General features: G+C 47.6%; 1 protein-coding gene across 1 annotated transcript in view; it reads left to right on the top strand.

Annotated features, from left to right (window-relative positions):
* The first annotated feature begins 5,018 nt into the window (after nucleotides 1-5,018).
* DRD2 (dopamine receptor D2) overlaps nucleotides 5,019-27,258 on the top strand; it is a 70,354-nt gene continuing 48,114 nt past the window's right edge. The window contains exon 1 of the mRNA XM_004016032.6: nucleotides 5,019-5,341. The gene's annotated coding sequence lies outside the window, so the exon portion shown is untranslated. The remainder of the gene's footprint in view (nucleotides 5,342-27,258) is intronic.

Here is a 27,258-nt window from a genome sequence, read left to right as displayed (position 1 = left end):
TTCATCTGAAACTAACACAACATTGTAAATCAACTATATTTGATAGAAATTAAACAAACAAACAAAGCTGAGTGTTTAAATGTGCAGACTGTCCGAAAACTATCACTCTCATCTGTTCCTATGTTCTAGAAGGGGAAGCCCCTTAACCTTTCCAGTGCTCACCCCAAATCATGATATTTTTGACATCACAGAGCTACTGGAAGGTAGATGAATCACAGCAAGGGCTGAGGAAATCTAAGGCAGTACTGACTGAGCTTCCCTAAATACAACTTTCCAAGTTAGATATATATTGACCACTTTCTAAATTCAGTCGCTTTTCTACCTATTTAATATCTGGTAATTTCCAAGATGTTTTATTTTGGTTTCACATATATGGTGACTTCAGTGGCTACTGAGACACAGGATTTATATATTTTATGTACGTATAGTATACATACTATATACAGTAAAATATAGATAACATAATTTACCATCTTGATTTTTAAGCGTACAGTTTCCTGACATCAAGCACAGTTGTATTGTCATGCAACTATCACCACCATCCATCTCCAGAATGGCTTCATTTTCTGAAGCAGAAACTCTGTACCTTTTAAACACTAACTCCCTATTCATCACTCCCTCCAGCCCCTGGCAACGGCAACTCAAAGCTCCTCCTTCTCTAGGTACCTCACCTAAGTGGGATCATACTCTCTGTGACTGGCTTATTTCACTTATCTTAAAGTCCTAAGTTTCATCCATCTTGCAGCGTGTGACAGGATTTCCTGCCTTTTAAGACTGGATTAATACCCCCATTGTATGTACATGCTTTGTTTCATTTATCTGTTCATCTGTTGATAGACACTCGGGTGGCCTCTACCTTCTGACTGCTGTGAATAACGCTACTATGAACATGGGTGTACAAATTAGGCATATATATTTTTATGACCTCTGCCCATCAAGCATTAAGTAAATTTTTCATATGAATAATTGCATTTTAATTTATTTTGTAACTCTGAGGTGTTGTATAATAGATATTCTTAAAGTGGGTCACACCTGTATTCTTTACTGTTCCACAACAGGAGGATGCAAAGAGGACCTACAAATGTCCATTTCACACTGATGTGGAAAATCCCTGTGAGGAAATGAGTCTCTAAAGGTGAACTGCACACGCAGATGTCAAAACTCTCAGGTAGCCCTCTCTGCTCTCCTGTCTTGGTCAAGGAGTGTGCCCTGAACCTTGCCTTTTATAAAATCCTCTCCTTCCCCACCCCTTCTTTGGGAGGCCCAGCCCCCACTTTTCTTTAGTCCCTTCACTAGACTATTCTGACATGGGGCCATGGATCTCTCAGCAACATTGAAGTGAAGTGAAGTGAAGTTGCTCAGTCGTATCCGACTCTTTGCGACCCCGTGGACTGTAGCCCACCAGGCTCCTCCGTCCATGGGATTCTCCAGGCAAGGATCCTGGAGTAGGTTGCCATTTCCTTCTCCAGGCGATCTTCCCCACCCAGGGATTGAACCCAGGTTTCCCACGTTGCAGGCAGATGCTTTAACCTCTGAGCCACCAGGGAAGCCCAACATTGGTAACCAAGAACTCTCTATCTCTCTAAGGTTTCCTGCACTTTGATAAAAATAATGAAGTCTAAAAAGGACAAGTGCATTTTCTTTGTGCCCCACACCTCCTCTGATCCAGAAAGATTGCCACCTTGGCGTTCTCAGAGTCATCTGCAACTGGGATAAGCGCAAAATGACAAAAGGGAAGAGGGCAAGAAAAGAAGCATTTCCAGAACTTGAAAGTGAGGACTCCATTTTCATTTGCAAGGTAGGTTAAGAAATCTGAAAAGTAAGTTGGGACACCGTGAAGAGTTGTGAGCGTTTCCATCAGCGTTTCTCTGGTTGAAGTTTTCAGCGAGAACAGAAAACAGGCAAAATGTATTGATTGAGCACCGATATAATGGTGGTCATTCCCACTTAATTTCCATGATAAGCTGCGATAGGATCGGCATCCCGCTTCACAAACAAGGAAGCGAAGCAGGGGCTGGGAGACATTCAGAACTTCCCTGAGGGCGTGGAATGTGGCCACGAACTTGTGTGACTCCAGCGATGCACCTTCCCTGGTCCAGCTCTGCTTCCAACCCTTCCAGTGAGGGCACGGCCCTCATCTCCTGCGGATTGATTTCCAGAAGGGGCCCTGTGCCAGCCTGTGTGTGTCTCTTTCTGTGGGTGCAGGGTTTGACGGAGACCGGCAAGGGCCTCTCCCTTCCAAGCCCCAGCCATGCCTCCTCCTCTGGCTCAGAAGCCATTCTTGGAGCACAGAGGGAGTTCTAGATTTTCCTTCCTGTTTGTTGGATCCATCCTTTGCTTCCTCATTACCATGGGCCAGCAAAATTTCCACCTGTCTCCACCCATCCTCTGCCCCTAATACCCATTGCTAGACTTTGCTTTACCATTTTCAAGGATAAAGTGTAGAAATAAAGGTATAGGTAGCACACCAGGAACTACTTCCTGACTCTGAGGTTCTGGAACATACGGAAACTCAAGGAGGCTCCTGTGGCCCCCTTACCAGGAAAGCTACAAGGAAAAGGGCCACCCTGCCCCCGCCCGGCCTACTTGGACTGGGAACAGTTCTGCCTGTAAGGGAGGGGAGGCACCCCATGACCTCCAGAGGGCCCTGCCAGTTCAGGAAGCCTGAGTCTCTGGTATAGCCTCCTGCTTGGCCACAGATGTTCCCTGTCATCAATCATTCAGGGCATCTGTTTGCTGTGTCGCTTGTTTAAAGAGCGAGGCGTTTGCTAATTGAAAACTAAAAGATCCATCCGTCTCACTCAGAGCCAGCATGAAATTCACTCAGCCATGCAAGATCTGGGTGGAAAAGGAAGCACAGAGCTATCGCTAACGTATCTTCAGGTTGGCGCACCCCATGGGGGTCATCTCTTATTTCCTGAGCAAGCCTGGCTCCCTTCCCCACCTCGAAGCAGCCAGGGGCTGCCCATGCTGCCATTTATCTAATACTTCTTCATCTATTATCCCCAGTGTAGTCCAGAGAGAAAGGTATTTTTAGCCCCAATTTATAGATGGGGGATCTGAGGCTTAGAGAGATTAAACTATTTATCCAAGGTCACACAACTGGTAGGTGACAGAAGCAGGACATCAATCTGGGTCTTCTGACTGGTCAGGAGAGGGGTGGCCTGTCCACTGAGTGACTGTATCCCTCAATCGAAGTACAGGTGCTGAGCTGGAAGGCACCAATTGCTTCCTTAAGTGGATTTTAAACCTTGGGAAGAGTGACGTGAGGGGCTATGCAAGGCAGAACCCTGAGATTTTAACTATGTCTGTAATGTTTTATTGCTTTAAAAGCAAATACGGCAAAACGTTAGGATTCCTGATTGTTATAATATCTCCCCATCAAGCCTGCAGGGAGACAGGAATGGTCCAGATCCACGTAGAGTGCCAAATGCATAGAGTAGGGGAAGAGACACATCACACCCACTGACATCTCCTTCCTTTCCTCCAGTTTGCCTCCAGAGATGGTACAAGTGCTGGTCTGAGCCCCCAGAGATGGGGGACTGATCCAGAGCTGGATCTCCGACGGCTGCTGGAGGGGCGGCCGCGTGTGGATGCGGTGGGAGCCAGAGATCTGGAAGGGATTCCATTTCTCTGTACCTCAGTTCTTTCTTGCAGAGTGACAAGAGTGGGGTTTAGATGAATGCTAATTTGTTTTACCAGTTCTAACTTTTGATAATTGTGTGTGTCATTGGAGGAAATGCTGAGTCAAATTTAACCTTTAGGGCCTAGAGCCTCAAAGTCTTGGAGCAGCTTGATTCCAGCCACGATGGACTGACTCCCTGATATATAGGTCTAACTCTGTCCTTGCTGTTCCCCGCTGCCTGGAACCCCACCTTTCCCCAGGAAACTGGCATTTGCTTCAATGCCTAGCTCCTGTCAGGCTTCCCTTTTTGTTTGTTCCATCGTCCTGGTTTAAGCTGCAGGCATGTTGGCTTAAACTGGCAGGAGGTGAGAGCAGGAGTCCGGTTTCGTTCCTCTTTGTGATCCCTGAATCTGACACAGAGCCTGGCAAAGGAAGGACAGCCAGTAACTACAGCTAACCCTTGAGCAGTGTGGGGTTTAGGGGTGCTAACCCTCGAAACCCAGCATTTAATGTACAGTCCACCCTCCTTACCCACCTTCTGCATGAGTAGTTTGAACTAAACCCAGAAAAGGTAGTTGGTTTAGTTTCTAAGTCATGACTGATTCTTGTGACCCCATGGACTGTAGCCCATCAGGCTCCTCTGTCCATGTAGTAGTGTATTACTTACTGTTGAAAAATATCTCATTTTTGACCTGTGATGTTCAAATTCCTGTTGTTCAGGGGCCAGTTCCTTAAAGTAAAGGGAAGGGGGAAAGGTGAGGGGAAGGCCGTTCCTCTGCAGGCAAAGACCAGGGGCAGAGGACCAGCAGCAGAGCAGCCCTGGTCTCCCTTCCTCTCAGTCCAACCCCTTACTGTTTCTGCAATCTCTGGGCCTCCTCTTGAATTTTCTCAACTCAGCTCCAAGCAGGCTTTCCCCTGGAAATGAGTTAAGCAACGAAACTTAGCACAGCTCTGACCAGAGCTTTGAAGAGGTCCTGGATCTCTCCTTTTTCGACTCTGTGGATGGGAGGTGCCTCCCCCAACCCTTGTCCTCTGCCTCCTCAAAGGAGGGAAGAGACAGGCGACGACAACACCTGTCCCTGCCGCCGGGCATTTACAGATTGTTACTTTGGGGATGTGGTGGGACGGCTCAGTTCCTGCCTGGGCTCCATCTGCCTCAAAAGTCAAGGACAGCCGCAATCCCCACCTGCTAGCGCCTCGGGTGTTGCGGGTACTGGAGGCTCGCCTACCAACGCGCAGGGGGCGGGGCGGGGCGGGGCGGGGCCTGTCCCGGGGGCGGGGCCTGTCCCAGGGGCGGGGCTCGAGGCGCCCCGTGGTCCAGGCGGCCCCGCCCCGCCCTCCCGCGCTCCCCGCGCTCTCCTCGCTGGAGCGCCGCGGAGCTGTCCAGCTTTTCAGTGCCGGAGCCGGCCGCCTGCCGCGCGCACCGCGCCGCCTCCGCGCCAGGTCTCTGCGCCGCTCGCCCGCCCAGCGCCCGGCCGGCCCCGCCCCACCCTGCCCCGCCGCGGCCCGTCCACTGCTCCCCGCGGGCCGAAGCCGGCCAAGCGGCTGCCCGCCGGGGCTCTGAACGGCGCGGCGGGGCCGGGAGCCAGGGACCCGCCGAGGAGAGCGGCGGCCCCGGACGGCTGCCGGAGGGGCGGCCGCGCGTGGATGCGGCGGGAGCCGGAAGCCTCGAGCAGCCGGCGCCGTCTCTGCCCCCGGGCGCCCTATGGCTTGAAGGTAAGAGCCAAGAGGGTGCAGGACAGGCGGCCCGGGCCCAGGCAGGGTCAGTGGGAGAGGAGGAGGGAGCTCGAAGGGCGGCGCGGCTGGGACCAGAAGTTTGTCCGGCCACTCTGGCGCTCGTCTGTCCAGGGACCGACCTGCCCTGATCTTCCCGAACTCTCCGTCGGGCCGCTTCCCCGGGGGCGCAGGGAACGTCGGCGGCTGTCCCCTCTCCTACCCTCTGGGCATCCTTCGCGCCGCCGGGTGCGAATCCTCGCTCCGGACACGGGCGGGCAGTGCCGTGCAGCCTCCGGTGGAGCGCCGAAAGCGAGCCCCGCGGAGCCGCGGCTTCGCAGGGCGGCCGGCTCCCTGACCATCTCTGGAGGGCACTTTTCGCCCGCATCAAAGCTGGGGGGCCCCCGTGCGCGCGGCCAGAGTTCCGATCGCCCTGGAGGGAAAAGGGTTGTTCTTGGCAACTCTGCATTTGTGCGACCTGAGACTTTTCAGTTTCTAAGGACCGAAGCCAAGGGTGAGGGAGAGGCTGGTTCGAACTAATTGCTCTCATGGCTGATATGCCGCTGTCCTTGGTTCTGAATTTACGTTCTTGACCGTCTCTCCGTTTGCGATTCAGTTGAGGAAGGAGGTTGGGGTTTCAGGCCCATCTCAACCTGGGAATGGGGGTGACGATAGGCGCAGAGGCAAAAGGTGACTCTTCTACTTTGGAATGGACCAAAAGCCCCGGTAGGGTGGTGTACAGAGACAAGAAGCAGCTGTAAGCGCCAGACAGAGCGCGTGTCCATCCCTGGCTGCCGCCGGTAGCCTGTGAGCCGTTCCTCTTGAAGAGCAGAGGTAAGAGGGTGTCTGCGCGTCTACACAACAGGCTGCGCCATGGACACAGCCACAGCACTGAGGCTCCTTAGGGACAGGTCCTTTCAGCCACAGGGAAGCTATCTGAGTGAATGAGTCATCCTGTTCGCCCACCTAGCACCCCATACTTTTGGTCCTGGGGGATCCTGAGGCTGGTGAGGTGCAAGACACTTTGTGGATCCCTCTCTAGTTCCTTCTTCAGATCCAACTATTTCTGGATTTTGACCAGGCTACAAACCTTTCAGGCTAATTCTTGCTCCTCCCCAGGAAGACATGAACAGCGAGTCTTACCCCATTGGATGCAAATACTCTGCTTACCCCTGATTCATCCTGTGGCATTACGACCACTTGAAAAAAATAATTTTTTGTTTCATTTTTCTCCCTGTTGCTGCTATTTAATGAGGGTGGACAGAAAGAGAGGCTTGTGGTGAATGTGACCAATTGCAAGAGAATTAGTGAGCTGATTCATTGTGTCCCAGTCCCCTGCCTTTGATTTGTCTGCTTAGTATTCAGGATTCCTGATATATTTGACTGGGAGGGGGCTGCTGATGCCGTCTTTGAAATTAGACATCTGGTGGGGAAGACATTTGAGAGGGTTAGACTGAGATCCAAGTGAGGGCCGCCATGGTTCCAGCCTTGGTCTCTTGAAGAACATTTTGAGTTCCTTCCATCTTACCTATACATCCTGGGGGGAGGAAGGTGCCTGAAACATGGGAGATTCCAAATTATTACAGAGGTCTGGGACAGCATTTCTCTAAGGGCTGAACTTTGTTTTAATAAACTCTCTGTATCTTAATCACCAGAGAAGCTAGTTTAAAAATGCATAATTTTGTTTCTTATCTGAAGAACTGCCGAATGAGAGTCTCAAGCAGAGGCCCATGAATGTATATTTTAACAACATTTCTGGGTGATTCATATGTGCACTGGGTTAAGAAATCATCTATCATACAAGTTATTACTTCCTTAACTAGAGAGAAGATGATTAAGGTCTTGAGTCAACCCCCTTGCCTTCTGCGGTTACACGTGTTAAATTCTTCAGATGTGGGATAGTGGATAAACCAGCCTCCTGGTTCAGTCCGTTTGCTGTGATAGAGGATGAAGCCCAGTCTCCTCCCACAGGATCTGCCTGGGCTTCCCTTTTTTTCTAAAACAGATTTTTGGTCTCTCTAAGAATCATCAATATGGTTTTATGTTGACCTGTGTAAATACTAAGTGTCCTCTGGGGGCCAACCCAGTGTGTTTTCCCTCCCCTCCCCTTCTAGGGGAATCATCGTCTTTCAGTACGCTTATGCCGTGATCTGCTAACCCAACTGCTCCTGAAATGCCAAGGAGTGATTAGTTCAGCTTAGTAGCACGCCATGTTCCCCAAGGCTGGTAGCCACGTGTGCCCTATTGGCAGTGACATATTGACTGTATCGATTTGGTTCTTGTGCTCTATAAAAGCTGGGAAGCTTGTAGGGGCAAATAAGGCCAGTGATAAGGCTTGTGGGCTAGTCAGTGTTTTTTTCTTCACCTGCAAGGTTGAATTATTTCTGTCTAGAATGTGCGATGATGTAGGAGAATCTGAACTTGGGAGAAAGCCTGTTTTTTCCTCCTACCAGTGGAAACAAAGGGAGCTCAGAATCTCATAAGAATTTGGCCTCACATGTACCTGGAGCTGACCTGCTGAAGCTAGACTGGTCTAAGGCCCCTGTTCTCTGTATAAACATGTATCAGGGGAAAGGCCTGTGGACTCGGTCTGGAGGGAGCTGTCTCCATCTTCCCTGCACGTGGAAGTTGTGTTTCAGTGTTGAGAAAGAAGCTATGAAGATAGCACAGGTGATGTGGGTGGTAGGGGTGGGGGGCAGAGGGTGATCAGACTTTTTTGAGCCAATCCTTCCCCTTCCAGTGACTCACACATTCTGACCTGCCACCCTTCATGTCTCCCTCCCATGTGGCATAATACCCATGAATCTCCAACAGTGAAGCTTGAGGAAGGGAGAGGAGAATCAAAGTTGATTTATAATTCTGGGACCCCAAGCCATATCTCCAACATCTCCCAGAATCAGGTTGTGTATCACAGGTCACAGCAACCTAAGATATGAGGGCTTGAAAAGAACAGGATGACTGCCTAGTCGATTCCATTTCCCCTCAGACATAGTTACTGGGACTTTAAAATCCTTGGATTATTTAGACTTCCTCAGAAGTCATTCTGGATGTTCCTGACTCCAAATATGGCAGCTTTTTCTTTAGTCCATAAATATGGTTTCTGTCTCCCGTTAGGAAAGTTCTCCAAAAATTGAGTGGTGCAGACTTATAGAAAGAACTTATGGTTGCTGGGAGGAAGGGATAGTTATGGAATTTGGGATGGACATGTAGACACTGCTGTATTTAAAATAGATAACCAACAAAGAGCTAATGTATAGCACAGGGAACTCTGCTCAGTGTTATGTGGCAGCCTGGATGGGAGGGGAATTTGGGGGAGAATGGATGCATGTATATATATGGCTGAGTCCCTTTAGCTGTCCACCTGAAACTGAAGCTATTGCAACATTGTTAATCAGCTACACCCCAATACAAAATTAAAAGTTTAAAAAAATAAAATAAAAGTAGGAGATCAATGTTAAAAATATAGCCTGTAAATAAATTTCTTAAAAAAAAAAAAAAAAAAAAGAGCAGTGTAAACTTTGCAGTTCCAGTGTACCAGGAGTGAGCTTGGCAATCAAAGCTTCTCTGTCTTATCAGGAGCTGTGCTAGCAGGAGAGCATCCTGCATCTAGGAAGTACTTGGGAACCACAGGCAGCAGGAAGAGCTCAACTTCCCAGTAGGCATCCTCCCCTATGTGTGGCCTCTCACTTAGATGACCCCTAGTGTCATAGTTCCTTCCTTTCACCCCCCAGTAGGGCCTCTTATGGCCCTGGGAAAACTCCAGCATTTGCTTTGGGATTCTGTATGAGTGCTCTAGGTTACTAAATAGAGCCACTAAGCAAGTTGCTTATTTACCAGTTCTGGGTGGTAGACTGATATTATCTCCAGCCTATTTAATTACTGCAGCAGTGTTGGAATCTGATGTTAATATACCGCTGCCTCTAACCTGTCCCTATCACCAATGCAATGGAAGATTTCATATTATCTAAATGCATAGGCTTGGAAAATAGCTTGATTATAGTGTCAGTACATGTGGGTGGAGGAGTAAAACTCCACGATTCAGCCACTTGGTTTGTTCCTGTTTGGGTCCAGAGAAAGGAGAGAAATTTGCCCTTCCGGTCTTGTACATTTCCCCTTTTCTTCTCCCTTTCAATCTGATGAATGAGGTAAATCAACACCCTTGGCAGCTGCAAAGCCCCCTGGGAGGGTGCAGCCTTCTCTTTCCCTAGGAGACCTGGGAATGTGTCTCAGGAGGAGCAGAAGCCCCTGCTGGCTTCAAAGAACAGGAAGGAGCCAGAGATGATGCCCTCTGGCCTGGGGACCCGTCCCCCCATCCCAGGGATGGAAAAGGCTGTGTCCATGCAGGGTCCCAAACTTAGAGCCCTGGAAGCCTTGGGGGCCTCTGAGAGTGTGGGGCCAGCGTCATGGATGTGGGAGCTGAGGAGAAGTGAACTCTTGAGGGCCCTTGGAAGCAGTTGATGTCCAATATACATGTGTAAGGCATCAGTGTGGCGCAGATGGGCGATTTGTCATAATCTGATGGCCCCTGCGAGGATTTGCACATTTTCCAGGAACAGACAGGGGAAATTCTTTACTGTCTCTAGTGATGGGGGAGGGAAAGAAGGGAAGACCTCTGGCCTCCCCAAGGGGCCTTATCGATAAGCCCACAGTCAGCCCAGGCAGACCCAGCTTCCAGGGAGCTGAGGCTCAGCACACAGAATGGCAGCCACAGTCCCCAAGGACATTCCCCTGCAGACGTCTGGGAGCCAAAGTGAGTTGTGGGGCCCGTGCCTTTGTCACTGGGCTCCTTCAGAATGTGCCTCATTTGCACCCCCACGTTGCTGTTATTGTTTAGAGTCTAAGTGGCCCAGCAGGGGAAAGGCATTAGAAATGAAATTATTTTTGTTACATGCTGTATAATTGCCTCCTCTCCTTTCTGTTACCCCAGGCAGCAACATCACTAGCAATTCCCCGGGAACCTTTGGTCTGCGAAAGTGGCTTACTCACAGGCTTCCTTAGAAGGGCTGCTCTGAACAAGTGACCCCACTCACCAGTCCCTCTGTCACTGACCTAATCATCATAACAGCCACCATTTGTCATGCATTTGCTCTGTGCACGACCCTGTGCTGAGCACGTGATGTGTGTTTTTTATTTCAACTCCCATTCTTATGACAACTCTAGGAAACAGGCACTATTATTATCCCCATTTTACAGAAGAAGAAGTGTGGACTTAGAGAGGTAGATAGCTTGCACAAGGTCATGGCTAATAAGGGGATTCAAAGCCAGACCGTCTGATGCTAAAACAGTGCTTCTCTCTGATCTATGTAAGTGGCATACAGAATGAGGGAAGAGAATATGGATAAGCAGGCATTTTCTTTGATAAACTGAAGTGACTGTGACCTTTGCATATGAAGGCAGGAAAGGAGGAGACAGCAGAGGGGAAAGAAAGGATGAAATAACTTCTTGGGATTCTGAAAGCTGAGGACGATCTAGGAAGTAGTTCGGCAACTGGATCTAGGAGTTTTTTGGATGAAATGCACTGGGAATGAACCTCAGCAAGTCCTGGGGGCAGCGGTGGGGGAGTTGGGAGCAGGAGGAGGCCTGGGAGTAGAGGAGCAGGAGCGTATGAACTGATACAAGCTTTCCTGAAAAACACTGATAATATCACCTCCTGTGTCACACCTCTCTAAGGTAAACTGAACTGTCCAAATGGTAAAACCCAGATTTCTTCCAACCTTTAGGCCTTTGGTGTTGCTTTCTTATTATCACGGGATGAAAACTTGTTACATCTCCAAGACTAAACTCCCAGATTTTCTAGAGGCACCGGGGGAGTGGGATGTGGGAGTAGCATGGCCTGGGACCCTGCACAGATGCAGGAGTAACTCATGGGAGCTTGGTTGGCAGTCAGTACTTTCCTGTTGGGCAGGGGCAGTGGAGGCCCAGTAGCCCTGAGCAGGATGCTTGACCACACTGATTTCTTCAGGAATAAAATCAAGGGATTGACATTCAGCAGCACAGAAGGCTCCACTGAAGTGATGAGATCATGGTGTTCATTCTGTAATGAGCTGGAAGACTTCTAAACCATTGTGTTGAATCTCCCCATGAATTCTGTGAATGATACTCACCAGCATTTTTTCCCTTTTTTAAAGCCTTTAAAAGCAGTATAGAGTGGTGGTTACAGCTGTGGGCTCTGGAGTAAGCCTGCCAGAATTCGAATCCTGACTCTAAATACTGTACTGAACTGAACTGATGTTACCTTAAACAAGTTGGTTAACCTCTATCATCTTGAGTTTCTCATCTATAAATGGGTATATTAATACTGATTTCATTGCGTTGTAGTGATTGATTAAGGCATTTAGATGTAAGACATTTGGGAGTCCCTGACAAAAAGAAACACTCTATAAATGTTAACTCCAATGACTGTTAGTTATTATTAAGAAACTTCAGGAGGAACATTTTCAGCTGTTTTTCTTCTGCACAAATTCAGCCTCTGATTTTACATGTCTGAAATTAAGCATTTTTTAGAACTTTCACAGAATTCAAGCTTACATTTCTTTCTTCCATTCTGTTTATCTGTACCACAATTCTTTGGCACTTGCCTGTCGAAAGCTCTTACTCATCTTGAGCGAGAGGGGTTCAAGTTGCTTGTCATCCCTTTGAATTAGGTTCCGCTGAGCTCCCATCTTACCACGCACGAGCCGGGAGGAGGCGTTGGTCTTCGTGGTGATGCTTTGGCACAGCCTCAGTTTTCTTCCTGGCTTCTCAGGCCCTTCATCTGCCTCCTCCTCCTCCTCTGATTGACGTCTTCTTGATTGTCATTGTCACATGGTGTGGTGCCCTCTGGCACAGACCGCCTTTTATTAAACATGAAAAACAAAGAGAATATTTTGGTGCCCAAAGACAAGGAGATTTTTCTTTTTCTAAGATCTCCAAAGCTGGTGGAAATGCACACTCTTCATCTTTTGGAGTCATTAATGGCAGCAGCAAATGCTACCCATTTTTTTTAGGTGAAGTATGGGACCTGCCTGAGAGAGGAGGATGGAACATGATAGCTGCAGCCTTAAGAGTCTCCAGTCATGAAAGAAACACCCTCTTTTGGGCTTCTTCTTTTCTCATGAAGCCTTCCTTGGGCAGGACTCTTTCTTAACTGATGCATATACTTCTGGCCAATTAGAAAGCCTTGCTGTTCGTTTAACTGTGGTAGGAGATTTCAGAGGCTACACTGGTATTCTGTTCCCTGATCATCGTCCTTAGGTCATGTGGTCACTCCTTCCTTACACTCTGGGCTCCCTCTCCTCTTTCATTTATTAATGGCAGGATCAACAAGAGAAATGTGTTGGCAAGCAGAAGCCAGCATCCAGGGTCCCAAATGGAAGAAGTCAGGCACTCTAAAATGGATCCATGTTTCCATACATTGCCCTGAGCAGTGTGTACAGCGGAAGGCCTGGAATTGCTGTTGATGACTTGTGGCACAAAGTCTGCCCTCTGGCCAGTCATCTCTGGTGAGCCAAAGAGGGTGGGGGGAGAAGATGCCCGTTCCCCATAGACCCATGCTGCTTCCACACAGTCTGCATTCTCCCTGAGTTTCATTCTGTGGTAACCAGCCTCCAAGATGACCCTCAATATTCCCTGCTTTCTGGTATTCATGTTATTTTGTGATCTTCTCTAACATTAAGTAGGGCAGACCTGTGTGGCAATAGAACAATACATCAATGACAGATTGTGACTTCTGAGGATAGATCATAAAAGATATAATGATTTCCACCTTCTTCTGCTTTTGGGTCACTTAGTCTAGGGAAGGTCAGCTGCCATGTCATCAGGATGTTCAAGCAGCTCTGTGGAAGGGTCTGCGTGGTAAGGGACTGAAGCCTCCTGCCAAGGGCCACATGAATGAACCAATCTGCCCTCCCCAGACAAGCCTTCAAATGACCGTGGCCACTGCCAAGGTCTTAACCACAACCTTTTGAAAGACCCTGAGCCAGAACCACCTGACTGAGCTGCCTGAATTCCTGACCCACAGGAGCTATGAGATAATAAATTTTTGTTGTTTTAAATTGCTAGGATTTGGAGTAATTTATTATACCTAGTAGAAAATTAATACACACTCTGAAATTATTCAGACTTTTCTTCTACAATGACACGGAGTCTCTTTGCTCAGTTGTGTCTGACTCTTTGTGACCCCATGAACTGTAGCCCGCCAGACTCCTCTGTCCATGGTGTTCTCCAGGCAAGAATACTGGAGTGGGTTGCCATTTCCTTCTCCAGGGGATCTACCCAACCCAGGGATCAAACCCAGGTCTTCCGCATTGCAGGTGAATTCTTTACCTTCTGAGTCACCAGGAAAGCCCTTTAAATTGCTAGGATTTGGAATAATTTATTATGCATAGTAGGAAACTATTGGAAATTATTCAAACTTGGAAATTATTCACACTTGGAAATTATTCAAACTTTTCTTATACAATGACATGGAGTCTCTTCATTCTCCATGTATAAAGATGGCCTCCTCTTACTGGATTAAAACTGCCTCTGTGAGTTTTAAGGGGTGCTCTCTGGTTTGTTATTTTAGGATTCTAAATCACTCATGCTTCACACATGGCAGTCAGGAACTTCTCAGCCACCATCTTCCCAAGACCAGGCTGCTGATTTCTGTGTTCTGCCTTCCTGTACTCAGTCTTGCAAGAATGTCTTCTGATGTGGCAGCCATTCAAGTTACATTTCACATTTCATTCTTTCATTGAGCAAAAAACATTGAGAAGCTACTACCTACTAGGTATTCATTTTGGTTGCAGATACACCAGTGAAGAAACAAAGATCCCTGGCCATGTTCTGGTGGGAGGAGAAAAATGATAAACAATAAGTATAAAGAGTGAATTCATAAATGTGTTAGAAGGCAATAAGTACTTGGAAAAAGACAAAATTAATTAGGGTTAGGTGATGTGGAGTGCTGAAGGGTGGGAGGAGAGGAAGGTTTGCATTACTGAACAGGTGGTCAGGATGGATGTCATCAAGAAAGTGCCATGTGAAAAATGACAAGGACATGGGAAAGTGAACTACGTATATATCAGAAGGAAGCGCATTCAAGGCAGGGGGATTCTACTGTCTACATGAATTTTTAAGCATTTTAAATAATTGTCTATTCCCTAAAGAGCAATGGTAACAATAAGCTGCATTTGAAACTCCATTTTCATTTTTAAAACCCATGAGACAATAGTAATCTCTTTCATTTGTAACTCACTTTCACGTATTATTGTCGTTCAGTCACTAAGTCGTGTCTAGCTCTTTGTGACTGCATGGACTGCAGCCTGCCAAGCTTTCCTGTTCTTCACTATCTCCCAAAGCTTGGTCAAATTCATATCCATTGAGCTGGTGATGCTATCTAATCATCTCATCTTCTGCCACCCTCTTCTCCTTTTGCCTTCAATCTCTCCCAGCATCAGAATCATTTCTAATCAGTTGGCTGTTTGTATCAGGTGGCCAAAGTATTGAAGCTTCAGCTTCAGCACCAGTCCTTCCAATGAATATTCAGGGTTGCTTTCCTTTATAATTGACTGGTTTAATCTCCTTGCCGTCCAAGAGATTCTCAAGTCTTCTCCAGCACCACTTTCACAGACATTAACCTTATTGATCTTTGCAAACCACTGAGATAGCTATTATGACCCCCATTTTGCAGATATGAACACTGAAGCTCAGAGAGGTTAAGTGAAACTTGCTTAGACTTGCACAGCTAGGGGGTATTGGAGTTACTGCCTTCAGTTCAGTTCAATTCAGTCGCTCAGTTGTGTCCGACTCATTGCAACCCATGGACTGCAGCACACCAGGCTTTCCTGTCCTTCACCATCTCCTGGAGCTTGCTGAAACTCATGTCCATTGAGTCGGTGATGCTATCCAACCATCTCATCCTCTGTCCTCTCCTTCTCCTTCTGCCTTCAGTCTTTCCCAGCATCGGGGTCTTTTCTAGTGACTCCACTCTTCGCATCAGGTGGCCAGAGTACTAGAGCTTCAGCATCAGCATCAGTCCTTCCAATGACTATTCAGCACTGATTTCCTTTAAGATTGACTGGTTTGATCTCCTTGCAGTCCAAGGAACTCTCCAACACCCCAGTTCAAAAGCATCCATTCTTTGGTGCTCAGCTTTCTGTCTGGTCCAACTCTCACATTCATGCATGACTACTGGAAAAACCATAGTTTTGACTAGATGGATCTTTGTTGGCAAAGTAGTGTCTCTACTTTTTAATATGCTGTCTATGTTTGTCATAGCTTTTCTTCCAAGGACCAAGTGTCTTTTAATTTCATGGCTGCAGTCACCATCTGTAGTGATTTTGGACCCAGGAAAATAAAGTCTGTCATTGTTTCCATTGTTTCCCCATCTATTTGCCATGAAGTGATGGGAATGGATGCCATGATCTTACTTTTCTGAATGCTGAGTTTTAAGTCAGCTTTTTCACACTCCTCTTTCACTTTCATTAAGAGACGCTTCAGTTCCCCTTCACTTTCTGCCATAAGGGTGGTATCATCTGCATATCTGAGGTTATTGATATTTCTCCCTGCAGTCTTGATTCCAGCTTGTGCTTCATCCAGCCTGGCATTTCACATGATGTGTTCTGCATGTAAGTTAAATAAGCATGGTAACAATATACAGCCTTGAAATACTCCCTTCCCAATTTGGAACAAGTCCATTGTTCCATGTCCAGTTCTAACTGTTGCTTCTTGACCTGCATACAGATTTCTCAGGAGGCAGGTTGTTCCCATCTCTTGAAGAATTTTCCACAGTTTGTTGTGATCCACACAGTCAAAGGCTTTAGCATAGTCAATGAAGCACAGTAGATGTTTTTCTGGAATTCTCTTGCTTTTTTTAATGATCCAGTGGATGTTGGCAATTTGATCTCTGGTTCCTCTGCCTTTTCTGAATCCAGCTTGAACAACTGAAAGTTCTTGGTTCATGTACTGTTGAAGCCTAGCTTGGAGAATTTTGAGCATTACTTTGCTAGTGTGTGAGATGAGTGCAACCGTGCAGTAGTTTGAACATTCTTTGGCATTGCCTTTCTTTGAGATGGGAATGAAAACACCTTTTCCAGTCCTATGGCCACTGCTGAATTTTCCAAATTTGCTGGCATATTGAGTGTAGCACTTTCACAGTATCATCTTTCAGGATTTGAAACAGCTCAACTGGAATTCCATCACCTCCACTAGCTTTGTTCATAGTGATGCTTTCTAAGGCCCACTTGACTTTGCATTCCAGGATGTCTGGCTCTAGGTGAGTGATCACACCATCATGGTTATCTGGGTCATAAAGATTTTTTCTGTATAGTTCTTCTGTGTATTCTTGCCACCTCTTCTTAATGTTGTCTGCTTCTGTTAGGTCCATACCGTTTCTATCTGTTATTGAGCCCATTTTTGCATGAAATGTTCCCTTGGTATCTCTAATTTTCTTGAAGAGACCTCTAGTCTTTCCCAGTCTATAGTTTTCCTCTATTTCTTTGCATTGATCCCTGAGGAAGGCTTTCTTATCTCTCCTTGCTATTCTTTGGAAATTTGCATTCACATGAGTATATCTTTCCTTTCTCCTTTGCCTTTAGCGTCTCTTCTTTTCTCAGCTCTTTACAAGGCTTCTTCAGACAACCCTTTTGCCTTTTTGCATTTCTTTTACTTGCGGATGGTATTGATCACAACTTCCTGTACAATGCCATGAACCTCTGTCCATAGTCCTTCAGGTATTCTGTCTATCAGATCTAATCCCTTGAATCTATTTGTCACTTCCACTGTATAATCATCAAGGATTTGATTTAGGTCATACTTGAATGGTCTATAGTTTTCCCTACTTTCTGTAGTTTAAGTCTGAATTTGGAGATAAGGAGTTCATGATCTGAGCCAGTCAGCTCCCAGTCTTGTTTTTGCTGACTGTATACAGCTTCTCCATCTTTGGCTGCAAAGAATATAATCAGTCTGATTTCAGTATTGACCATCTGGTGATGTCCATGTGTAGAATCGTCTCTTGCGTTGTTGGAAGAAGGTGTTTGCTTTGACCCGTGTGTTCTTTTGGCAAAACTCTGTTAGCCTTGGTCCTGCTTCATTTTGTACTTCAAGGCCAAGCTTGCCTGTTACTCCAGCTATCTCTTGACTTTCTATTTTTGCATTCCAGTCCCCTATCATGAAAAGGACATCTTTTTTGGTGTTAGTTCTACAAGGTCTTGTAGGTCATCATAGACCCATTCAACTTCAGCTTCTTCAGCATTAGTGGTTGGGGTATAGACTGGATTACTGTGATATTGAATGGTTTGCCTTGGAAACAAACAGAGATCATCCTGTCATTTTTGAGATTGTATCCAAGTACTGCATTTCGAACTCTTTTGTTGACTATGAGAGGTACTCCATTTCTTCTAAGGGATTCTTGCCCGCAGTAGTAGATATAAGTATCATCTGAGTTAAATCCACCCATTCCAGTCCATTTTAGTTCACTGATTCCTAAGATGTCAGTGTTCACTCTTGCCATCTCCTGTTTGACCACTTCCAATTTGCCTTGATTCATGGACCTAACATTCCAGGTTCCTATGCAATATTGCTCTTTACAGCATTGGTCTTTACTTCCATCACCAGTCACATCCCCAACTGGCTGTTATTTTCACTTTGGCTCCATCTCTTCATTCATCTGGAGTTATTTCTCCACTCTTCTCCAGCAGCATATTGGTTACCTCCCAACCTGGGGAGTTCATCTTCCAGTGTCATATCTTTTTGCTTTTTCATACTGTCCATGGGGGGTCCTCAAGGCAAGACTACTGAAGTGGTCTGCCATTCCCTTCTCCAGTGGACCATGTCTTGTCAGAACTCTCCACCATGACCAATCAGTCTTGGGTGGCCCTACATGGCATGGCTCCTAGTTTCATTGAGTTAGACGAGGCTGTGATCCATATGATCAGTTTGGTTAGTTTTCTGTGATTGTGGTTTCCATTCTGTCTGCCCTCTGATGGAGAAGGATAAGAGGCTTGTGGAAGCTTCCTGATGGGAGAGACTAACTGTGGGGGAATCTAGGACTTGTTCTGATGGGCAAGGCCATACTAAGTAAATCTTTAATCCAATTTTCTGTTGACGTGTTCCCTCCCTGTTGTTTGGCCTAAGGCCAAACTACGATAGGGGTAATTGTGGTAATGGCAACCTCCTTCCAAAGGACTTATGCCTGCACTGTCATATTCAGTGCCCCTGACCCACACCTCCTCCTCGCCAGAGACTTCTGGACACACACAGCCAAGTCTGGCTCAGTCCCTTGTGAGGACACTGCTCCTTTCTCCTGGGTCCTTGTGTGCAAAAGGTTTTGCTGTGTCCTCCAAGAGTCTGTTTCCCCAGTCCTGTGAAAGTTCTGTAATCAAATCCCACTGGCCTCCACGGTCAAATTCCCTGGAGGTTCTCAGTCCCTTTGCCGGATCCCCAGGTTGGGAAATCTGTTGTGGGTCCAAGAAATTTCTTAACAGTGTGAGATTTCTTTGGTATAATCGTTCTGCAGTTTGTGGGTCGTGTGCTTGGCGGCTCTGTGTTGGGGCTGATGGCGACCTCCTCCAAGAGGGCTTATGCCATATGCAGCACGTCCCAGGTCTGCGGCAGGCAGAACCCCTGTCCCTGTGGCAGGCCACTGCTGACCCGTGCCTCTGCAGGAGACACTGAAACACTCAAAGGCAGGTCTGGCTCAGTCTCTGTGGGGTCTCTGGAACCTGGTGCACACAAGGTTTTGTGTGAGCCCTCCGAGCATCTCTGGAGGGTATGGGTTTCATTCTAAACGCGATTTCGCCCCTCCTACCATCTTGTTCAGAGAAGGCAATGGCACCCCACTCCAGCACTCTTGCCTGGGAAATCCCATGGACAGAGGAGCCCGGTGGGCTGCAGTCTGCAGGGTCGCTGAAAGTCGGACACGACTGAGCGACTTCACTTTCACTTTTCACTTTCATGCATTGGAGAAGGAAATGGCAACCCACTCCAGTGTTCCTGCCTGGAGAATCCCAGGGACGGCGGAGCCTGGTGGGCCGCCGTCTATGGGGTCACACAGAGTCAGACACGACTGAAGCGGCTTAGCAGCAGCAGCAACCATCTCGTTGGAGCTTCTCCTTTGCCCTTGGATCCTGGTGTGCGTAAGAGGGAGGAGGCAGGCTAGGGTGCAAGAAGTAGTGGGGTATCTTTTTTTGGTGGGATCCAACATTCATCCTGTCGATGGTTGTTTAGCAGCAGAGTTGCAATCTTGGAATTCTCACGGGGAAGATGACCACACTTCTACTCTGATGACAATTCTTGTGCTCCTTTCTTATAGTGCCATCTTAATGTTCAATGCTAATCTCTCAATGATGCATTTCTTGTCTTCCCCACCTGACTGAGATCTCCTTGAAACAGAGAGTCTGTCTCAAATTTCTCCTGAAGCTATTATAAATGAAAATGATGTTAAGCATTTGTTAGTCACTTAAATTTTTGAGTGAGGGAGTGGGTGAGTGACACTTTACCTCCCCACGGCCACACCTACTTGAAGCCCAGCAGGGATGTCTGCTGTATCTGGGGAATCTACTGCAGGCGGAGGGGTTCAGCAAGATGCTTCATCTCTCTTTCATCAGCAGCACTCTCTGGGTACCTTTATCAGTGAGCACCTTATAGTTTGGCTAGAAAACCTTCATAGTTGTGGGCATGGAATTAAGGGTTATTGAATAGGTGGAACCTGCTTCAATCAGACACATATATAGAGGAGAAGGTATTGGGTGAACTGTCAAGGATAAGCCTGGCGGCCTGATAAGCCTGGCGGCCTGAAAACAAACAGGATGGAAACTCCTTGGGAGTGATCTTTGGGGCTTTAGGTGGTTTGTTCTGAAGCCGGAATTTAGAGATTGGAGAACTAGGCTGAGCCTTAGTTTAAAAAGTACAGAGAAGCAATAATTACCTAAGACCCTTATATATTAAGTAATAATAGTTTAAACCTATCTCCTAAAATCATTTCTAAAAAATGAGATACCTACTCCCTGCCCATCTAACTATTCAATATAACAAAGTGATTCAGAAGATGAACTTGGAAGCCAGACTGATGCAGGCTCAGAGTTGTGTTCTGCCAGAAACCTCAATCAAATTACTATAACCCCTTTGAGATCAGCATTTTTCTTTCACAGACTAGGGATGACCATGACACTTCATAAGGTTTTATAGGAAGTGAATGAAGCATGCATATAAAGTCCTTAGCCTGATGCCTGACATGTGGCAAACTTCTAGTAAACATTCACTATCATTATTCTATCGTAATTAGTAGGAAGCGTTTAAATGTCCACAGGATCCTTCCCCATCTCCAAGTTTTATCTTCTCTCTTCTGGAAGGAAGAAGGATGTCATTGCAGACGAGGAAATTAGACAAGCTGGGATTTGACTCATAGAGCATTATCCTTGGAAGGACCCACTGTCACACAGCAAGAGAGCAGAGCAGAGCAGGACTAGGATTCACCTCTGCCCCCAGGGCATTTTCTGCCATATCCTGCTGTCTCCAACCTCAGGTTAGAGCATGGAGTATTAAAAGAACTCAAAGAAACTAAGGGCTGAAGAATGGAGTTTGAGCTGGGCATGGTAGATCCTCTGGAGGAGGGAATGGCTACCCACTACAGTATTCTTGCCTGGAGAATGCCATGGTCCAGGCTACAGTCCATGGGGACTGTAGAGAGAATGGACGTGACTAGAGTGACTAACACAACAACAGTCCCAGGTGAGGCCAAAGGCAGGGGCAGGGGCCGAACTAGGAACCCTGAGGCTTTTGTAAAGAAGACCGGACTCCATCCTGAGGGCATCAAGAAGTTTTAGGCAGTAGAATAACACAATTGATTTCATTTGCATTAAAGTAAAAATCGCAGAGGCTGCCCAGTGGGAGACCCGAAGGTAGAGAAGCAAGTTGGAAGCAGAGTGGTGAGGAGAGTTTCCAATTGTCTGGGACAGTCGTGCTGGAGGCTGGTGGGCAGTGGAGATGTAAAGACAGGGGTGATTTGAAAAATTATTTAAAATTCAAAAGATCTTGATGATTGATGGACCAAGGAAGATGAAAGCAAGGGAAAAGGCAAGGATGATGTAAGGACAACGAAGCAAGGAAATTAAGGATATTTGTAAAAGTGTCTGAGTGTTGGGCTAGAAAGCTGATTCAGCTAGAAAGGAAAGTGAAGACAGTCTGTGGATATTAAAGGGGAATTAGAATCGGTGGACTGATGGCATGGATGAGGTCAGAGACCCGCTATACTTGGAGTAATTGATCGACTGAACTGGGATGCAGAGAGAGAATGAAGTGTGGTCGCAGAGGGAGAGAACAAAGCTTCTGACTTCAGAGAGGAGCAGTCCTGGTGGATGACAAGGTCCAGGACGCAATCGTGGAAACAGGTGAACTGAAGCGGAGCATGTACTGGAGATGGGGGCGGGGGGTGTCAAGGAGCTGAGAGGCCAAGGTACTTGGAGCTGATTCCACCCAGTCAGTGGCAGGACATGGGCTGGAGTGGAAGACGTTGAGCTACATGCCAGTCATCAGTGAAGTAGGGGATGTGGCTGGGAATCTGTGGGTGACCCTGACAGAGAGGGATGGAGGGGTCATGGAGGGCTGGCAGTTTCCTCAAGAGAACAGGGTCTTATGAGAGGGTGGGTGAGGTGGTCATGAGTCACAGGGAAGGGATGTGGAGGAAGAAGTGCCTGGTGGAGGCTAGGAGGGGAGGAGACCCCTCCTGGGACCCAGTACACACCTTTCCAGACCTCAACACACCAGATTTCTCCTCGCTCCCTCACTAGCTCATGAACTCATTAGATTACATTCTTCTCTTTATCTAAAAAGAGTGGAAGAGAAAGATGAGAAGAAAAGAGAAAAGAAAAAAGGGTAGTGTGATGGTTTAAAGCTGTGGATTAGAGAAGTGAAAGGGTTGGGGATTACAAGAAAGAGGAACAAAAAGGATGGACCCTCGTTCCTCTGTGCTCACTGTCCCGCACTCAGCCCCTGAGTATGTTGTTTTCTCTGCCTGGATGCTCCAGCTCTTGACCTGAAAGGCGAACTTCTAGTCAGCCTTTAAACTGAGCAGAGGCACCACCTCTTCCAGGCAGTCTTCAGTGATTTCCCCTATACTGTTCCACCAGCCTGGGCTAGGGACCCTCGTTTATATTACCGTAGGAAGAAGTGTAAGATTTATCATGGTGTGCTGTAATTGCCTGTTTACTTGTCCATTTCCCCACTAGATAATAAATTCCTCAAAGGCAAAAATGCAGTCCTTACTTTTCCAAGCTTAGGTACCAGCTTCACTGAATTCCACATGCCAAGACTGTGATCAGGGGAATTCCCCTGCACCCCACGTACATACAATAATAAGATAGAAGGACAAGCTGTCTTCTGCTCATCCTTAAATTCCCCCACATTATTAAGGCAGGCTAGAATGTTCCTCCAGCAAGAGGTTTAGACAGGAGAGCCCCCAGCGTGTCAAGGCTGTAAATAACCTTAGGAACCTCAAATAACTCTTCACACTTGGATGAAAAAGTTGTGCCCGGAGAGGTATTGAGTGATCCATCCAGAGTGTTGTTGCAGGAAGGGGAACCCGCTTCCAAGGCCCCAAAGTGGGCTCTTGTCTGACACTTGGAAATGGATTGTCTGAGGAGACACATATGCTGACAAGGCGAGAGGCTTTATTGGGAAGGGGCGCTGGGTGGAGGGCAGCAGGGTAAGGGAGCCCAGGAGGACTGCTGTGTCACGCGGCTCGAAGTCTCGGGTTTTATGGTGATGAGATTAGTTTCCAGGTTTCCTTTGACCAATCATCTGACTCAGAATCCTTCCTGGTGGTACGTGCATTGCGCAGCCAAGATGGATGCCAGCGAGAAGGATTCTGGGAGGTGGTCGGACACGTGGTGTCTCCTTTTGACCTTTCCTGAACTCTTCTGGTTGATGGTGACTTACTAGTTCCATGTTCCTTACTAAGACTTCCTGTTGTAAAATAACTCACGCAAATGGTTACTATGGTGCCTGGCCAGGGTGGGTGGTTTCAGTCAGTACGCTTCCCCTAACAGTCTCAGGGCTGCTAAGCCCAGACCAAGCCCAGATCCCAAGCCTGCCAGTGACCGACCCGTTTCCCACCACACGAAGCCTGTGTCTGGTACTGTGCTTGATAGACAGAGATGGTGTTTGCCACACAGTTTGGCCTCAGGTAGCCGCAGCAAAAGTTTCCTCAATGCGACCAGTCTCCAAGAATCATCGCTTTGTCCTTTCTTCCTGTTTCTAGGTCCAGAATTGTTGAGCCGATGACCCTTATTACTCAGATCTACTCTGTTGCCTGGAAAATACAGATAAGTGAAATGGATTAGGACCAAGTGGGCACTTCATGTACTTTGAGGGGCTTACAGCTTTGAGTGATGGGGTTGCCTTAATGGCTATTAATGTTCCCCTTTTCTCATAAAGAAGAAGACTGAAGGCAAGCTGGTGCTCACTCTATATAGCATATGACATGCGAAGGCCTTTGAATGCTATGTTACTATCATTCACAATAACATAATAAGGTACCACTGGTCACTCCTTGGTTGTCAGTCAGATTTAGGGCTGGGCAGCAAGGAAAGAACAGGAGAAGGAGGAGTTTCCAGGCCCTACCTTGAGCATATGCTTGTTGGTTGGTAGGATATCAATAAACAATTTTGTGTGAATGAATGAAGACTGTTCTCATGCAGAGCAGACTGAGATTTGCTCAAAATTGATCTGATTCATCACATCTTCAAGAAGCTGGATAAAACCCAGGAAACCAGGCTGGAAAAGCCAAACGTCTGCTGTCTTCATTTCTAATTACTTTTGCTTGACTCCCAAGTGTGATAAGAAAAGAATGTGAAAGGAGATGGCGGCAAACCTCTGTGGGTTCCCTGAGCTCCGAGGCATCAAGAAACCTGGAATCAAGGTGCCAGCAAGGCTGTGTTCCCTCTGAAGGCTCTAGGCTCTCTTTGCCTCTTGCAGCTTCTCATGGCTCCTGGCTTCCTTGGCTTGTGGCAGCGTAACTGCAATCTCTGCCCCCATCTGCACATCGTCTTTGTCTCCCTGTATCTGTCTGTCTCCTCTTCTCTTAGAAGGGTACCAGGTTTTGGATTTAAGACCCACCCTAATCCCATACGATCCTTTCTAGATCCTTAACTAATTATCTTTGCAAAGACTTACTTGCAGGTAAAGTCAGACACTGAAGTTCTGGATGGACATGAATTTGGGGAACACTGTTCAACCCACTACCAGGAGCTTTCTGCCTCCCTTGTATCTGGTCCCTAGAGACATCCTTTGCCTCCTCCCAGGCAGGACCACTTCGCTTCCAGACACCTGTTCTTAGCACAGCTGCTTTCTTATCTGATTGAAACCTCATCTCCTGAGTTAGAAAGCAAATGATGACAAGAAAGAAAGCAACTAGTAAGACTAGGAGTTCAGGATTAAAAGGGATCCACTGACTTGCTGGCTAGGTGATTAGTAAGGGGGAGGCTAGGGGAAAAGTTTAAGGAGTGAGAGGAGAAGGAAGGGGGTCCCTCGAATGTTTCAGAAAGGAGAAGGGATGTGGGAACCCGAATTCCTGCAGCAATTTAGCTGAGGCCCCATGAGGGTGGTGGTGGTGTTGGTTTAGTTACTAAATTGTTTCCGGTTCTGTGACCCCCATGGACTACAGCACTCCAGGCTTCCCTGTCCTCCATTATCTCTCAGAGTCTGCTCAAGTTCATGTCCATTGAGTCGGGGATGCCATCTAACCATTTTATCTTCTGCTGCTCCCTTCTCCTTTTGCCTTTTTCACCATGATGCTGGTGGCCGGGTGCAAATATTAAGTGCCTAATGTAGTTGGAAGGAGCTCAGAGATGTGGAGTTGCTCACTCAACTTTCGTCCTACAGACATGTACTAAATGTCTCCTATGTGTCCAGGTCCTCAGTCTAACACACTCATTTCACAGGTGAAAACACTGAGGTTCCAGGGGGCCAAGGGAATCATCCAAGGTCTCTTAGAGGCAGAGTCAGGACCAAAAACCAAGTCTTCTAACTCAGTACCTTGTACCTTATACAAAGCATTGTTCTTCTCTTGTATGCTCCAGTCTGCCACGGAATCTCTGGACTCCACCAGGGAATAGTAACAATAGTAGCAACCTGTGTGTATGGACGGGGCTTGATCACGTGTGATCAAGTGTGCAGGGTGTGATCACGTGCAGGGTGTGTCTCTGGAAGTCATTTTACTACTGCTGCTTGAGATGGTGGGACTGGAGGCAACAGTGCCGAGAGCTTCCTGGCTCCCTGCCCCGGAGCTCAGCTTTGCTGGGAGTAGAGGAAGGGAGGAATGAGATTCCCCTGGAGAGAAGGGCTGGGACCACAGACAGAGGCTAGCAGACTCTGCATTATAAACCACAGATCCCGAGGGAACCCCACTGTCAAGTTTGCCCAGCTGGCCAGTCCTCCAGAACCTGGGAGAGGCTGAAGGTGCTAGGGAGCCTTCTGGGCCCTTAGTGTGGATTACCTGCCTGCAAATAAGGAACCCACAGCCTTGCAGATTCACCTCCTTGGAGTCTTGCCTTAGAAGCCAGCATGGCCGCTGCTTATAGTGTTTCCCAGTGGGCCTACCTCCCTCTGAACCTTCCCTCCTGGACTTTTCAGTCTGGATGCTGGTCTGTAATGACCTGATCCATAGTAGATGTTCAGGAATTCTGTGTTAAGTGAGTGAATCTCTTCACTGTGATAGGCGTATGTGCGTGTGTGTGTGTGTGTGTGTGTGTGTGTGTGTGGTGGGGGAGGGTGAGGAGTGGAGGGTGGGGGTGCCTATAATCAGGGAAGGAGCTGCCCTGAGCCCAGCTTTGGGATTCGAAGTCTTAGAGGTTCAGCCTGAGGCCTGGCTTGGGAACTGCACCAGCATCCTGAGCACCAGAATGCCAGGGCCTCCCAGCTTCTCTGGTTTCCTGAGCAGTTACCTGCTCACCATAGCATTTCTCTACGCTGTCTCCATGGCAATGTCATCGCCCAGGGGTCCATGGTCCTGCTGGGGGCAGAGGTGGAAAAGGGCAAGGGCAGGAGGCCATGTGTGTCCACGTGCCTCTTCTGAGCAGTGAGACTCCAACAGGTGAGGGAGGGGTCCCCATCCAGGCTGGCAGTGAGGAGGGCCTCACGGCAGTGCCCTTCCTGGATATTTCAGGAAAGGAGCCCGGAACTCTGGAGCAGCAGGTGGAGGGGGTTTTTGGAGGCTGGTGGCTTAAGGATCTCTTTGGATCCCTGCAGGGTCCTCGGCTACCAGCACTGGCTGCTTGGGCCCTAGGAGCAGCTGGATAAACTTAGGGTAATGGTCAAAACGTGCAACTTGTCTGAAGACAGCAGATCAGATGGTGCTTCTCAGCATATCCTCTAAGTTTCAGTCCACCAGACAGAGACCCAGGAAAACCTAACAAAATGGACACAAAAAGCAAAGATATACAAGGCCGAGTTGGACTCCAGCATGTTTCTATCAGGTTATAGTGCTGCCCTTTGGAGCCCACTGCCCAGTTTCTCGGTGATCCCATCTGGCAATCTGCTAATTTGCTTTCTGTTTATGCAACCAAGACCCACATGGGCCTTTTTAGGGGTCTATGGAGTCAGGAGTCTTCGGTTATAGTCATAGAAAGCATTATTCCGACATTTGTGAAGACAGTAGGGGAGACTTGATTCAGGACTGTAGTCACAGGTGTCAAGATGATCGCAAGACAGGCTGGAGGGCTGCCTCAACTCCAGATATACAAAGACAGCCGTGGTGGTGGTGGGTGGATTACAATCAGTGGGTAGAATGGGACTAAGGGTGGGGAGCTGGGGGCAGTGGATAGAAGATTGCTAAGCAGAGACATCAAGGAGAGGGAAATTCTTGCTGAAGGCAAAGCCAATGTAATCAGGTGCCAGGGATGAGGAATTCTCTGTAAACCGACAGCAGGTTCTTGCTAAAACTGGGCTGAGCCAAGACAGGTACCAAG

Source organism: Ovis aries, chromosome 15, assembly GCF_016772045.2.
Source record: "Ovis aries strain OAR_USU_Benz2616 breed Rambouillet chromosome 15, ARS-UI_Ramb_v3.0, whole genome shotgun sequence".
In the NCBI taxonomy this organism is placed as follows: domain Eukaryota; kingdom Metazoa; phylum Chordata; class Mammalia; order Artiodactyla; family Bovidae; genus Ovis; species Ovis aries.
This window is presented reverse-complemented; position numbering and strand designations above follow the sequence as displayed.